The sequence below is a fragment of the Trichosurus vulpecula genome, chromosome 6, assembly GCF_011100635.1.
Source record: "Trichosurus vulpecula isolate mTriVul1 chromosome 6, mTriVul1.pri, whole genome shotgun sequence".
NCBI classification, from domain to species: Eukaryota; Metazoa; Chordata; class Mammalia; order Diprotodontia; family Phalangeridae; genus Trichosurus; species Trichosurus vulpecula.
In genome coordinates, this window is record NC_050578.1 from 147,212,613 (window position 1) to 147,230,052 (window position 17,440).

Here is a 17,440-nt window from a genome sequence, read left to right on the forward strand (position 1 = left end):
AAACAGACCAAATACAATTCATAGTTACCAAGGAAGCATCAACATCTGAGTTCAGCCAGGAAGCTCTTAAAGCGGCTGCCTGCACCTCCAGATGTGAGAGCCTCCAGCAAATAGCTCTGTTCTCTCTTTTTATACATTCTTTCTTTAGCTGTAATCAAAAGTCATCTGAGTGACTAGAACTCAGGCTCCTACTATTGGCTCTGGTCATAGCAACTCCCCTTAGGACTCTCAGGGCTTCATGCCCACATGGGCTTAGCGCCTAGTAGACAGGGGATTGGGCTTCATTCCCAGATAGGCTTTGCACCTAGTAAGGCTCAATCAAAGACACTTAATTAATCTATCATTCTAAAACAGTAAAAATGTTCCAACTTAATTGATATTATGGTGATGTAGCACTATTGTGCTTTAAAAAATGAGGAAATGGGTCAAGTGGGGGTGCAGCCAAGATGGTGGCTGGAAAGCAGGGACTTGCATGAGCTACACACCACGTCCCTCTAAACACCTATAAAAATGGCTCTGAACAAATTCTAGAACTGCAGAACCCACAAAATAACAGAGGGAAGCAGGGACCCAGCCCAGAACAGCCTGGATGGTTGCTGGATGAGGTCTATTGCACATGGAGTGGAGGGGAGTGGAGCTCAGTGTGGGAGGCAGCAGGGCCAGCCAGACCAAGACCCGGGCAGAACAGGCCCTAGCACCCTGAATCAGTGAGCTGTGGCAGTCACCAGACTTCTCAACCCACAAACACCAAAGACAACAGAGAAGGTTAGTGGGAAAAGTTGCGGGGGACAGAGTTCATGGTTCAGCCACCGCCCCAGGGGCAGCGGAGGAGGTGCAGCTACAGAACTATAGCTGCAGTTACTTCCGGCCCCAGGCCCACGTGGTGGGAGGAATTAAGTGGTGGTTCAGAGCAGGAGTGCAGAGCCTGCTGAAGATTTCTGTCAGATCTGGGTTGGTGGTTCTTGAGGAAGGAGGAGTGCTGGGGTGGCAGAGCTGGGTACATAGAAATAGCTCTGAAATCAACAGTGCTTGGAACAAAGTACTCTTTGCTCTACAAGTAGTCATAACCCGATGAAAAACTCATGGGTCAAGTAAGTTGGCTGGGAACATGGCCAGGAAGCAAAAACACACCCAGATTCAGTCTCAGATATTGGAATGTTTCTTTGATGACAAAGAAGACCAAAACATACAGCCAGAAGAAGTCAACAAAGTGCAAGAGCCTACACCAAAAGCCTCCAAGAAAACCATGAACTGGTCTCAGGCCATGGAAGAGCTCAGAAAGGAGTTGGAAAAGCAAGTTAGAGAAGTAGAGGAAAAATTGGGAAGAGAAATGAGAAGGATGCGAGAAAACCATGAAAAACAAGTCAACGCTAAAGGAGACCCAAAAAATACTGAAAAAAATATTGAAGAAAACAATACTTTAAAAAATAGACTAACTCAAATGTCAAAAGAGCTCCACGAAGCCAATGAGGAAAAGAGTGCCTTGAAAGGCAGAATAAGCCAAATGGAAAAGGAGGTCCAAAAGACCACTGAAGAAAATACTAGTTTAAAAATTAGATTGGAGCAAGTGGAAGCTAGTGACTTTATGAGAAATCAAGATATTATAAAACAGAACCAAAGGAATGAAAAAACTGGAAGACAAAGTGAAATATGTCATTGGAAAAACCACTGACCTGGAAAATAGATCCAGGAGAGACACTTTAAAAATTATTGGACTACCTGAAAGCCATGATCAAAACAAGAGCCTAGATATCATCTTTCAAGAAATTATCAAGGAGAATTGCCCTGATATTCTAGAGCCAGAGGGTAAAATAGAAATTGAAAGAATCCACAGATCACCTCCTCAAATAGATCCCAAAAAGAAAACTCCTAGGAACATTGTCACCAAATTCCAGAGCTCCCAGATCAAGGAGAAAATACTGCAAGCAGCCAGAAAGAAACAATTTGAATATTGTGTAAAAACAATCAGGATAACACAGGATCTGGCAGCTTCCACATTAAGGGACCGAAGGGCTTGGAATGTGATATTCTGGAGGTCAATGGAGCTAGGATTAAAACCAAGAATCACCTACCCAGCAAAACTGAGTATCATGCTCCAAGGCAAAATATGGAGGACTTTCAAGCTTTCTCAGTGAAAAGACCAGAGCTGAATAGAAAATTTGACTTTCAAACACAACACTCAAGAGAAGCACAAAAAGGTAAACAAGAAAGAAAAATCATAAGGGACTTACTAAAGTTGAACTGTTTTGTTTACATTCCTACATATAAAGATGATGTGTATGATTCATGATACCTCAGTATCAGGGTAGCTGAAGGGAATATGCGTATATATATATATATATATATATATATATATATATATACACACACACACACACACACACACACATATATATGTGTATGTATATATGTATGTATATATGTAGGTATATATATATATATGTATATACATATACACACACACACACACAGAGTACACAGGGTGAGTTGACTATCAAGGGATGATATCTAAAAAAATAAAATCAATTTAAGGGATAAGAGAGGAATATATTGAGAGAGGGAGAAAGGGAGAGATAGAATGGGGTAAATTATCTTGCATAAAAGTGGCAAGAAAAAGTGGTTCTGTAGGAAGGGAAGAGGGAGCAGATGAAGGGGAATGAGTAAATCTTGCTCTCATTGGATTTGACCTGAGGAGGGAATACCACACACACTCAATTGGGTATCTTACCCCACAGGAAAGAAGGAGGAAGAAGATAAAAGAGGGGGGATGATAGAAGGGAGAGCAGATGGGGGAGGAGGTAATCAAAAAGAAACACTTTTGAAAAGGGACAGGGTCAAGGGAGAAAATTCAATAAAGGGGGATAGGTTAGGAAGGAGCAAAACATAGTTAATCTTTCACAACATGAGTATTGTGGAAGGGTTTTACATAATGATACACATGTGGCCTATGTTGAATTGCTTGCCTTCTTAGGGAGGGTGGGTGGGGAGGGAAGAGTGGAGAGAATTTGGAACTCAAAGTTTTAAAAACAGACATTCCAAAACAACAACAACAAAAAAGTTTTTGCATACAGCTAGGAAATAAGATACACAGGCAATGGGGCATAGAAATTTATCTTCCCCTACAAGAGAAGAAGGGAAAGGGGGATAGGAAGGGAGTGGGGTGACAGATGGGAGGGCTGACTGGGGAATGGGGCAGCCAGAATATACGCCATCATGGAGTGGAGGGAGGGTAGAAATGGGGAAAAATTTGTAATTCAAACTTTTGTGAAAATCAATGCTGAAAACTAAATATATTAAATAAATTTAAAAGAAAATGAGGAAATGGATGACAAAAGAAATGGATAAAAATATATGAACAGATGAATACTGAAGTAAGCAGAAATAGAAGAACTTATAACAGTACAATAAACATGAAATATTTATGGGCTTTTATAAACTAATAAAAATATAATTCATATAAACAGGACAACAATTTATACAATAATAACAATGCTGTAAAAATAAACTTTGAAAGCTATTAAAACTTAATCAATACAATGAACATTCATTACTCCAGGGGACTGATGATGAAAAATACCATTAATTATAGACCAATTATGAATTTCAGGTGCAGAATCACACCCACGCACCTATAGTATAGTCATTGAGGGAATTTGTTTGCAGACAGATAGGAGAGAAAATGTACTTCCATTTTTTTTAACTAGAGAGGTGAAGAGTGTGTCAAAAATGTGAAATGTTACATATGATTTCAGATAAAGACATTATAAGTTTTACTTAAATGTTTCACTTTTTGTAAAGAACTCACATGAAATGGGAATAATCTACAAATGTGTGCAATGTAGAACTAAATTCATCAAGCATTTGAGATCTTCAAGCAGAAATAAAGTAAAAGGGAAAAACAGAAAGCAAAAAAAGAAGAAGGAGAGGAAGGAAAGAGAAAAAAATGAGAGGAAAAAGGAAGGAAGGAAGGAAAAAACACATTCCCCTCTTATTCCAATTCACCAATGTTATCACTTCCTGAAAATGCTTCAATTCTTTCACATTACGATTAATAGAAAGGCCAATTATCACGGATTATATGGTGCTTGATCTGACCTTCCCAATTTTAGTCTCAGACATTTCTATATAATGTTTCATTATATCCTTGCTAATAATAGTTACCATTTTGACAATGTCCTGGAGATGGAGTAATTTACTAAGGCAACCTAGATAAGGATGCTAAGGGTGCCCAAAGTCATAGAGTTGGGAGTCAATGGAACTATCTGACACTCTTGAAGACCCTCTTCCGGGAAAACCAAATGTAATGGCATGTATTTATACCACATTAAGCCACTGTGCAAAAGAAACAGTCATAGAATAAACATAGCAGAAGAAAAAATGATTCAGGAACAGAAATTGGTTGGGAATTAGGCATCAGACAAGAGAAGACAAACTAAGGATATGTATCTTTCAGAGATCTCAGCCTACTGATAAGTTGTTTATTGGCCAATCACCAGTTCTCAGGGACATATTCCGGTATGCAGAGTACTAAGGCCTAGGGTAGAGATCTGCAGCTAACAAGGTATACAATATTTATTCAGACACAAACAGTACCATATTTCACCAGGTATAAGAAGCACCCTTTTCTGAAAAATTTGGGGTCTAAAAACTGGGTGCATCTTATACAGTGGCTGTATATTTTTTTACTTGCACTTCCTGCTTTTTTGTGCTTGTTTTTGCTCTCATTGTTGTAGATTTTTTTTACTTGCATTTCCTGCCTTTTCATGCTTGTTGTCTTTGCACTCATTGTTTCACATTTGTTACCGGTATATCAGGTTACGTTTTGCCACATTCTGCCCAGAAATGGCTCAGAAAAGATTTTCATACAGTGCTGAATTCAAGTTAAAAGTCATCAAATTTGTAAAAGGGAATGGCAATAATGCTGCTGAACATAAGTTTGTTCCTCCTTCAACTGAGAAAACAATCCTAGACTGGCTAGGGAAAGAAGAAAAGCTACTGAAAATGCCAGGGCAGAAGAAGACCATGAGACCATAAGTCAGCAAAATGACCTGATTTAGAAAGGGAATTGAAGATACGGATTGAAGAGCAAAGGGCAATTGGAATTCCTGTGTCCACAAAGATGGATCAGCATGAGGCAAAAAAGAATTGCTGATGAAAAAGAAGTTACTGATTTCAAGGGAGGACACAATTGGTGCTTCAGGTTCATGAAATGGAATAGACTAAGCATGTGTACATGCACCAGACTTGCCCAAAAGATGCCTGAAAGCTATGAACAGATGAATAAAACTTGAGTTCAGCAACTTTATGTAATACATTTTTTTTCAAATTTAGGGCCCCAAAATTAAGGTCTGTCTTATACTAGGTTCTTCTACACTGGCAAGAAGATTAAGGGACAAAATCTGAATCCCACATGGGGCAGCTTTGTAGTTTTATGTTGGATTTAGTCACCCATGCCACTGTCACATCTCATATCTATCAATTCTCTCTGTAGCACATTCATTTTAGATGAACAAATATGTCATGCTATTTCCTTTGTTGACTGTCTCCTCTTTATTTTTATATAGCATGACTGATGCCAGAAATAGCCACCCACCTATGAATATGCCTTTTCTTTGTCACTTTATTCAGAATAAAGTTATTTCAATGATGCAACTTTGAATAAGAGAATAAAGGGTTGTTCTGCCAATACTGCGTAATATAGGACTTGTCATTTGAAGATAATTGAATATTTTTTTACCTTGTTTCAAAGCCATTTTACTTCTTAAACTAACTTTTAAAGATTTTTTTTAGGTTAGTGAATGAGTCTTGATGACAGGGTGATATTTCTTTTCTCTAAGACAGGTACATTGTGGTATGTTACTGGTGGTAAGCCAAGGAACTTCATCTCTGCATATTAAGTTAAATTAGACCCTAATATTTCATTTATATCAAAATTTAATTTGATTGAAATTAAATTTTATCAGTGGAGTCTGAGCTATAGAATTAATATCTCCTTAAGTCCCTTTGTATTGACACAGTCTTTAAATTTGGTTAATTTTTCATTTAGAGTTTCATTATATCTATCAACAGGAGATCATTCTGCTTTAAATGTCTAGAAAATTAATATTCATTATGAGTAGTTGTTAACTTGGTTCAATATGGGAAGTTTTAATTAGAGAATTTCCTACTGCTTAAATATACATTTTTTAAAATTTGACTTGATATTGATGCAGGCTATGACATTCATAAAATCTTCAAGGGATTTTTTGGGCATAAATTTAACTTTATTATTATGTTTTGTCTTCCATCTTTGGTTTTAAAATATTCATAAATTGGACATTACAAATCAATCACACATTTATCCATATATTAAAAGAAAGGATAGAGTAATAGTATATATGAAGAATTCCAGGAACCAAAGAGAAAAAAACACAGAAGAAAATGTTAAATACAGATCAATGGAGGCAAAAGCAGAAGTAATATTGTCTTCAGAATATATTACTGTCTTTCAAGTCAGAAAGAAAAAAAATTTTAAAAAAAGGAAGCAAGAATACAAATGAATCTGCACAGAAGTGTGATATAATAGTAATGGATGATCTCTATTCATCCATTTGGTGGAGCTCTCTCTATGTCAAAGGTAGGAGAGAAAATAACTTTTCAATTTGCTTTAATGTTCATTTCATTAATCAGAAGGTAAAGGTATCAGTGAGGAGGATCTCTATTTTGGATTTTATTCCCACTAATAAAGACAATCATTAATGCAGAAATGAAAGAAACCTCTGTTAAAAGCTACCGTTCCATCTTAGAATTCATGAATTTAAAAAAGAGAGATGCAAGCTGGAGGCAATCTGACATGAACCTTACATTCTCAGACAACAGATTTCAGAGTTCAGATGAAATATTGTTAGGGTAATGTGTACCAAAATTCTCCAAAGGAAGTCAGGCCAGGAAACATGAAACTCTTTAAAATAAAACTATGAAATCATAAAAGAAGAAATTAAGGAAAGCTGGAGAATTTTTTTAAATGGGACAAAACTGGGAGAGAAACGACATTCATCAACAAATTTAGAGTTTAAAATATTTAATTTATAGAAAATTGAAGTAAATATAGATACTGAAGGAAGAATACAAAAGCAAGAAATCTTCTAAAGAAGCATGTTGAGAAAGGAAATTTTTAACAATGTAACATTTTAAGCAATATTTCAAAACTTTTTAAAAAAAAAGATATGACCACTATTCAGAGTGGATAGTGTGGTGATAATAAATTAATGATAAAGTACTAAAGGATGGCAAATAAATTTCAGATCTGTTCAACTCTCATTTTGGCTAGTTTTTGTCTGCAAAGGAGAAAGTTCTTCAGAAAGAAACAACCACACAAACGTGCATACAAGAATTAGTTGGGAATTGATCCCCTGAGTAAATAAGGAGATAATTTAAAAGTGCTTAGCATTCCTTGATTATTTTCAAATTATCAAGTCAAGACAAACTGAGCCTTCAGATTCTGGGAGCTAGGGGTTGGGGTGGGGGAATGGACAAAAAACTGGTGGATCTAATTGCTGAGCTAAAGTCAGTGATCTTTGAAAAATTGTGGGAAATGGGAGAGGTATTGAAAAGTTGCAGAAAAAATATCCAGATTTTCAAAAAAGGGAAGATATATAATATGTATACATATATTACATATATGTGTTTATAAACTATATATGTATGTGTATGTCTATATAAATACATGCACACACATATGTGTGTGTTTTTCAAAGTGGGAGACAGTTTGAAGAGTTCATGGAATATGTGCAATGGGCAATCTAAGTTGAGTCTTGAAAGAGGGGTAGAATCTCAACATAAATAAATAGTCCAAAGAGAGCATCCAAGAAAATGAAGAAAAACATGGGATAATTAGAGAGGATAAATATTAGTGTAGTTTGGAAGAAGCGAGAGGAGATTAGCATGGTTCTGAATCTCTTTTAAGAATCATTGTAATATGCTGCGTCTCTAGAATACTAGTACAAATAAAGTATATATTTTTGTTCTGCCTGAATTTCTTAATTATTAACAAAGAATTCCATCTTCTAATTTCGTTGCTGCATAGATTACACATAAATCAAACAAGCAAAACTAATGCTATAGGAATCTTTTTAAGTATGATGCTCATATGATTTTAACTCACTTGTCTAAGATAAGGAATGTCTGCACTGACTAACTCCTTGACACTGTATTTAGAATATATACTGGAATTTTTAAAACATGCCATGCTATGTCGTAATAATCTCATTTAAAAAATTTCTGTACTTTTCTTCGAGAATTACACAAATGAGATTTATGCCAAGTTTCAATACATACACACAATAACAAATCGAGAGCTATAGATGCAGAAAGAATATTTATTAGAGTAAGACTTTAGTGGAGGATGAGCTCAGTGAAGGCAGACAATGCTTCCTTTTTCTCTTGGCATCCTCAGAGCCTATCACAGTGTCTGGCATACATCACTCAATGTTTATTAGTTGATTGGTTGATACTATTTGTGGAATGTGAAGAAAGGCAAAATTCTCTAAATTTTGTAAAGACCAAAAAAACAAAATTCACCCATGCACTCACATGAAACAAATGGTTTACCAGCTGTGAACTATTCGAAATCCTTAGGGTAAAACTAAATTTGTGCATTTTCATTGTTAGTATGTGAAATGTAGCCAAAGAGTTTAGTGTTATGATATACTAGAGAGTCCTCAGACAAGGTACAGATCTATTAAGATAGAAAGGATTTTTCTTAGATTTGTGTAACAAAACCTCTTCACACTTTCTGGCAGTAGTATTGCTGTAGAATGACTTCCATACATTTATCACATCTAAACAAGATCAAATCTGTACCAACTGGTTGTATTTACACCGAGATTTAGCCCTGATATTTGTTTCTTGGAAAGGATATTTGGTAAAGACAATCTAATACCCTTCAGGCATCCTTTCACTTTCTGACACTGAAATAAGACAGCTAATCAAGGATGTATGAATTTTGTAGTAATGGGGTCTCAGAAATAATTATGAAGCACATATAAATATATAAGTAACTCAGGAGGGAAGAAAGCTAGGGAGAGACTCCTAAAGTTGACAAATCCCCAAATGTGACAAAACTCTCAGTGAAGTCTGATTATAACTCTAGGGTTATTCTTATCTACAGGATAAGCAAGATAAAACAACCCTAAATTCTATACTTGGGCTACCAATTTTTTCCAGACTGAAGGGATATTGTTAAACCTATAGCAATATTCAAAGCCACTAACTAAAAAGAAATAGGGACAGGATTTTGAATTCTCAGGAAGACTCTATGGCTGAAAGCCAAGGCTTGAAAAATCTTCCAACATTGGAGTGCAACTGAACCATAGTTTCAGATAATATAAACTTGTCTTTGGAATCTGGCCTAGGTTTAGTATAAAGCCACATGACAAAGGTATACAGTACTCCTTCTAATCCAGTTCTAAATATGGGTGACTTTAAAAGATTATGAATTTTTAAATGCTAACACTAATTGTGTCTATACTAGAATTTCTTTAACCATGCTGACACGTAGAAACAAAATATGAGGTAGTGCAATGTATCACTTTAAATAAATTAATGGGTTAAATTATTTTTTTCTGTCTTTTAACATTTGCTGTGTGCCTAAAGAAGAATAGGAATTCTACAGTAGAAAATAATTTAGAAAAGGCAAGAGATTTGCCCTGTTTCAATTTCTATTCTAAGGGATAAAAAAGAGCACACAGCAACATCAAGCTACTCAAAGCAAAAGTGAAAATAATTATCTTGTTTTCTTCTTCGTTCATTTATATTGTTGTAGTCATATATTTCTTAAATGACACATGAGATGATCTTTGTTTTTGTTTTATTTTGTGTTGTTTTCAGTCTAGACATTTCTTGACTTCTTTTTTGACTGAGTTCTGATACTTTATGTTTTCAAGGAGAGAATGTTTCATTAATTGGCTTTGTATCTGTAGTGCCTTACACTACAATAATATTTCATTATATATACACATCTGTTGCCATTGTTCATTTTGTGGGCACCCACTTTCCCATTAGGTTTCCAGTTTTTGTTGTTGGCTTTTGTTACCAAAAGAGTTCTGTAATAAATATTTTGCTACATTTAGTACTTTTCTTTCATATGCCCAGTAATGGAGTCATTTAGACAAGGTGTTTTAATAACTTGGCTAGCAGCTCCTGTGGGGGCGTAAGATCCCCCCACAGCCAGCACCCAGGAGGCTGCTGGCATGCTGGAAAGCACAGGTTCTTTTTATCTGCTTAAACAAGGAAAGCATGGTGAAGGGATTGACCAGCTTACTTTAATCCAGCATTCAGTTAGCATACAGACAACATTCATTTAGTTCAGGGGAAAAAAATGCCGGCATTCAGTTAGCATTCAGTTATTTCAGGGGAGCATGCAGGCAAGCATGAAGAGACAGACCAAATACAGATTACAGTCAACTAGTTCAGGGGAACGAACAGCCAGCACCCTGAAGTTCAGAATATTCATTTAGTTCGGGGGAAAAAAAATCAGTACCCTGAACTTCAGAACAAAATACAAACAAATCACAAATATCAACAGACAGACCCAGTACAATTCATAGTTACCAACATCTGGGCTCAGCCCAAGAGCAAGGGCTGGCCCAGAGTCATGCTCGCCACTGCTCCCACACCAACTGGAAGAGGAAAGACGGCTCTTCAAGCTGTCCTCTCCCCTCTTATAGAGTTTTTGACATCATCAAGTGCCGCCTGAATGACCAGGGCCAATTGGTTCTTGAGTTGGCCCCTCCCCCTAGCATTGACTAGGTTAACACCCAATGGGGCATGGCTCTGGAGTTAACACCTCCCCTCAGCCAGCCCCATGACTCATCACACAGGAAGTTCTCTGCTTCCTGGCATGGTCTCTGGGCTTCCTGTCCCGGAAGAGGAGCAGCAGACCCAGCAAGGCCCAATGAGGTAAACTGAGCCACCCAAAGAAAACAAAGGCCATTCTGGTTACACAAGGGTTCTGAACTATTTAGTGACTTTTCTCACATAATTCAGCTTTGTTTTCCAAAGTAGTTGGACTCTATAGCAATGATGTATTAGTGTGTTTGTACTGCTTTACATCCAATCTCCTATTCTAACAACCTTCAACAGCCTGGTTTCTGATAGAGGCAAATCTAGCTACCTTCACTACTATGAGATTTACTCATTACTCCTGCCTCCTCTGAGTTTTAGGAATACCAGAAGTACTGGAAATGGGTGTGTGTGTGTGTGTATCTTTGTGTATATATATCCACGTGTGTACATATATGAAACTATCTTAAATTGGATAGGTTAAAGATCAAAAGGATTAAAATTTTGAAATCACTCCCTAAACTTTGCATAGTGTATTTATTTATTTTTGTGCAGACATCTTTTTCAGGTACAACTATTTGTAGCATTTTGTTGACATCTCTGTTTTATCCCTAAACAAACTCAGCCAGTTAGACAACTTTGACTAGTGCTTGTAACCTTAATGAAGAACATTCAGACACATAAGGGCAGATGGGGATGAGCTTCGTTGAGCAAAGAGAGAAGGGATTGTACCTCCTTTTACTCTCATAGCTTCAAATCTTGGACTGATTAAAAAGAATAATGAATTCCCTAATGCCTGGATTAGACTGGGTTGAGTAGTTTTCTTACACTTTAACTGGAATACGAAAGGAGCTGCCACTATAAGCAAGAGAGTTTCAACTATGGCATAGGATTGAGTACCACTATGGAAGGCCTCTTTGTGGAATGTATAACAGACAAACAAATGAGGACTAGGACTGTGAACATGGGAAGTACGTCTACCCAGTAGAACAACTTATTGATACATAAACCTATAGAAGACCACTAAAGTCATTAGTCTGTGGGTTTCTGACAATCCCTTCCATTTTATAAAGGGGAGACTGGTTCAATATGTAAGACAACAAAAAGTTAACTACAAAATTAGAGTGGTTACACAGTGATACAAATCAATTTTGACTAAGAACTAACAAAAAATTTTATTGATATGGTGCATTAAAATTTGCACAGCACTTTATATTATCCTTTTTTGAGGCTAAGAGGTAGGTCTTATATTCCCCCATTTTACAGATTAAAAAATGGAAGCTCAGAACAATTTATTGACTATTTTGGATCAGAGGGTAACATTTTCAGAAACTAGAGAAGTTATTGGTCTTTTCCATCTCTTTTTTTTCCAATTTTAGTAGCAGATACTTTCTTAATTGATACTTATGTGGCTAGCCTAAATCCACACCGTGAGCATGTAAGAAGAGCCCAATCAACCTAAAATATTTCTATCTGAAGTATATCAAATGACTTGAGTATAGTCAACCAGGTCTATAATGAATAGTGATAGAGAGTATCCCAAAACTCTTAGTGAAGTTTTAAGTTTAATATGCTTTCTACCTAAAACTACATATAGATGTATAATGTGTATGTATATGTGTGTATGGGTATAGATGTATAGATATAGATAGATGATAGATAAAATCATACCAATATATTATCTATCTAGATACATGCTACATTTCTAACTTAAGATATCAATATCTTTGGCTTTTTCCCCCTTTCTTCAGTCTACAATTTAAAGGTCCTAAGATGGTAGTTGGTTAAGATGGTACAGCCATATTCAGAGTTGGACCACTTGACCAGTCTTTATTTGATCACCTAATTTTCTTAATTCTCTTATATTTTTAGATCAGTCTCATTTTTCAAAATTTAGTCCTTCCCAATAAACTTCTTCCCTAAAAATATAACAAACAAAATCAACAAACTAACTTTATCTGAAAATTTGTAAGTTCTGAAATCTTTCCATAATATTTTCCTTTACATTATTGTGGTATTCACATATTTTTTTCTCTTTGTACCATGTACTCCACTTTCTACTTCATTTTGGTCTTTTTGAGTATCACTTGGGACACCTAGGTGGTGCAGTGGATAGAGCACCAGGCCTCGAGTCAAGAATATCTGAATTCAAATTTGACCTCAGACACTCAATATCTGTGTGACCCTGGGTGAGTCACTTAACCCCTCAGTTCCTCATCTTCAAAATGAGAACAAACTAGAGAAGGAAATGCGAATGTTTCCAGAATCTTTGACAAGAAAACCCCAGGGATAAAGTCCATGGAAACAGAGCTGGACAATAGCAAGTATGGCTTAATTCTTCATTTTCATAATTTCTTGAGGCAGAGTAATATCCATTTTATGTAAATATTACAATTTGTTCAGCCATTCTCTAATTGATAGGTGCCCATTTCCCCTCCAGTTCTTTGCTATCACAAAAATTGGAGCCATAAAGTGTTTTGTATATATGAGATATTTTCCTCTGCCTTTGATTCCCCTTAAGTATGAGTTTAATACTGACATTATGGTTATGTCAGAAGATTTCAATTATTTTTTAGTGTAATGACAAATAGATTTGCAGAGTTATTTTCTAGTACATAACTCTACCAAAGAGTACATTAATATGTTTATCTTTCCAAAGGCCTTTGAATATTTGTCATTTTTCCCATCTTAAGAAATATGAGGTGAAATTTCAGTTATTTTAATTTTCATTTTCTTATTAATGACTGGGAAGCATCCTTTCTTATGGTTGTAGATAACGAATTTTTCTTTTTAAATCAGTTTATTGAAGTCATTTGATTCCTGGATTACTGAGAAATAGTTAGTATATTTCTATCAATTACTTACATATTAGGGGTATTAGACTTACTAGCAATATTTGCTATAGTGCTTTTTTCCCTGATTAACTCCCTCTTCTCACTCTAGCTTTTTTAATTTTATTTTTGCAAAATTATTTCTATTTTACTGAATCAGAATTGTATATTTTATGCTTAGTGATTAGTTCTATCTCTTATTTAGTTAAAAATTCCTTCCTTAGCTAGAGCTGCAAATGGTATCGTCTTTCGTTCACCTCTAATTTTTGAATGATAGAGCATCATGTGTTTGGTTAGATATCCATTGGATTTAATTAGGTGGGCTGTTTGTCCCAATCAAATTTCTGTATGACTGCTTTCTTGGCCTCCATATTCCTCAAGGACATTGTTTTCAGACTGTCAGATTCTATTATCTCTGCATGCCCAGATCTCAAGGTGCCACTTCTCTGTGCAGATGACTATCTACAAAGGTATAGCTGTTTGGGAGAGACTAGGAGAAGGAGGCTTATCAGAATAATTCAGGCATTCAGTGGCAACAGAGGTAAAGAACATTTGGAACATTTGACATGCCAGTGCTTATTTCTGTGATCTTGTCAATTTGGTTGTTTCCTTCTGAAATGCAAAATGCAGCCCATTCCTGCCCATCCTTATCCATATCTTCTCCTGACTTCACCTAAGGAGGACTACTCAATATGTTCGTTACCTTCCTCCAATTTCACCTAACATTCACCTGACTCAGTCATGTGAGTACTTGTCATGTTAGCAAAATTAGCTGATGACAGATTGGTGGCACACTGGACAGAGAACTAGACCTGGAGTCAAGAACCCCTGATCAATTTCATCGTCTGATGCTTACCAGATGTGAAATTTTGGGCAAGTCACTAAACTTATTTGTCTCAGTTTCTTCAACTGTAGAAAGAATACAATAGTATCATCTAATTTCCAGGCTTGTTGTGAGAATCAAATATGATATTTATAAAACAAACCTTAAAATTCAATATAAATGTCATATATACAACAATATAATATATTAATATAATATAGCCACATAAATGCTAGCTATCGTTATTCTAAAGGATCACTTGGTTTATTCCTTAGACTCACCATCTAATACACATTTTCCATGGTGGCATCGTTTACTTAAATTCCTCAGAGCTCTTCATTTATATGTTAGTCTGCAAACACCCACCAGGTACCTCTCTTATACTTTCAAAGATTTATCTTGCCATATTCAGCCTGCAGTAGGTTATGTAAAGTTGGGAACTTTCTGGAACACTAGAACCATACTGATAGTTTTCCTAGATTGGTTTTTGCAATCAATCTGAGTTCAAATGTCTTTTTATCAAAATACAAGTAATTCCCTGATTGACAAATGGTCAAAGGATATGAACAGGCAGTTTTCAGATGAAGAAATCGAAGATATCAATAGGCATATGAAGAAGGGATCTAAATTACTTTAGATTAGAGAAATGCAAATTAAAGGAACTCTGAAATGCCACATCACACAAATCAGATTGGCTAATATGACAAAAAAAGATAGATATTGGAGAGGAGGTGGGAAAATTTGTACGTTATTGCATTGTAGGTGGAGTTGAGAATTAACCCAACAATTCTGGAGAGCAATTTGGAACTATACCTAAAGGGAAAACAAACCCTTTGTTCCAGCAATACCATTACTAAGTATGTATCCCAAACAGATCATAAAAAAGGGAAAAGGACCTACATGGGCAAAAATTTTTATAGCTGCCCTATTTGTGGTGGTAAAATATTGGAAATTGAGGAGATGCCCATCAATTTGCAATTGGCTGAACAAGCTGTGGTATATGAATGTAATGAAATACTATTGTGCAATAAGAAATGATGAATAGGTACATTTCAGAAAAACCTGGAAAGACTTGTAGTGTTGGATTCTAAATGCAGGTTGAAGTATATTTTTTCACTTACTTTATTCTTTGTCATTTTTTTCTTTTGATCTGTTTCATCTTCCACAACTGTGTTGAATATGAAAATATGTTTTACAGAATAGCATATGTATAAACTAACTCAAACCACCTGCCATTTTCAGAAGAGGGGAGAGAAGGGAGGGAGAGAAAATTGGAACTCAAAACCATGTAAACTGAATGTTAAAATTTATTTTCATATGTACTTAGGGGGAAAAAAGCAAAATACTATTTAAAGCAAAAAGAAAAAAAATAGGGACATAGAGTCTGTTTGAAAAACAAAAAAGATCTTACTTACTATGTGCTAGGTACAGAGAGTAATCTCTTGGAAGAGAGCTTTTACATTCCAAATGCATTTTAGGTGCAGCTATATCATGCAATGGATATAGTACCAGACCTGAACTCATGAAGTTCAAATCTAATCTCTTCCACTTACTACTTGTGTGTTTCTAGCCAAGTCACTTAACCTCTGTCAGCCTCAGTTTCCTGATCTGTAAAATGGAGATACTACTAAAACATTTATTTCCCTGGGTTGTTGTGAGGACCAAATGAAATAATAACCCTTATTAACTGCTTGGCACATAGTAAGCTCTACACAAATATGAGCTATCATTATTGTTGTTATTGCTGTTTTCTTCTTCCTTCTTTTATTAATATCAACCAATGATTTCACTACTAGAAGAACTCCCAGTGTGAAAATTCCCTCCAATGGTGACGTATCAGCAACATACCTTTAATTTATATTCTTAGAGAGTTCCATAGGGGTACTAAGAAAGGATACTCTGCCTTGCCCAAGGCCTCACAGCTGTTACATGTAAGGAGAGTGGTTTACTCAACTAGGCAGATATTGAATTTGGATCTCCCTGATTCCAAAGCTAACACTCTATTCATTTCATCATGCTGCCTCTCTATGATTTTCCCCTTATTATTATACTGTCATATTTTAAATACTCTCAAAACAATGACCAAATGATTCTTTGAAATATTTTTTCTTACACTTTACATAAAATTCAGATTTCACTCAGTGTGTGTTTGTGTGTGAGCATGCATGTATGTATGTATGTACTCTTCTGTGTGCAATGTACTCTAAGCACTTAGAGTACTAGAAGCAACATTTACATAATATGTAATAATGTGTACTAAGTGACCTTTTATATATTATATCCAGTTTTCGTTTGTGCCTCTTGAAGTATTCTTTTCCATTAAATGTGTGTATTTTTGAGAAAAAATAGAAGATTGATTTGAAAATAATAAGGTTCCTTGTCTCAGTCTCATTTCACATCATTTGAGTAGACAGTACATAGCTGAAACCCAGTTTGATGCTTTTTGTTCCATTGATATAGGGCTTTTACTTCTGACATATCCCAGGGTGTCAAGAGTTATGCGGAATATTTTTAAATTACCTGATGCTGAGAGAGACCACTTTCCTTTATTAACGTACAGTAACAATGGTAAATTCTTTTAATTTTAGTCCCAGAACACAGCCTCTCAGTGTTTGCTGTATTCTCAGTGAGATGCATGAATTGTCAGAGCAGATATGAATACACTGTGTTTTCCATGTTAATATGTATTCGTTTAAGAAAAAAAAATGTCATTTCACTTTTAGCACCGAAAGTCTATTGCCAATTTTCAAGACAATAAAATCAGATTGCAACTATTCTCTGTGTTTTGTTTGTTTATTTGTGGTCCCACTGGAACATTTATTTTCACTTTTATTTTTCTAGGAAAGGATTAGAGCTTAGAAAAACCCCCATACTGCCTAGTTCTTGAAAATACAACTGAACCTTGAATATATTTTATTAAATTTCAGTAGGACTCACAACTATCTAGGGGAAAAAACAAACAAAA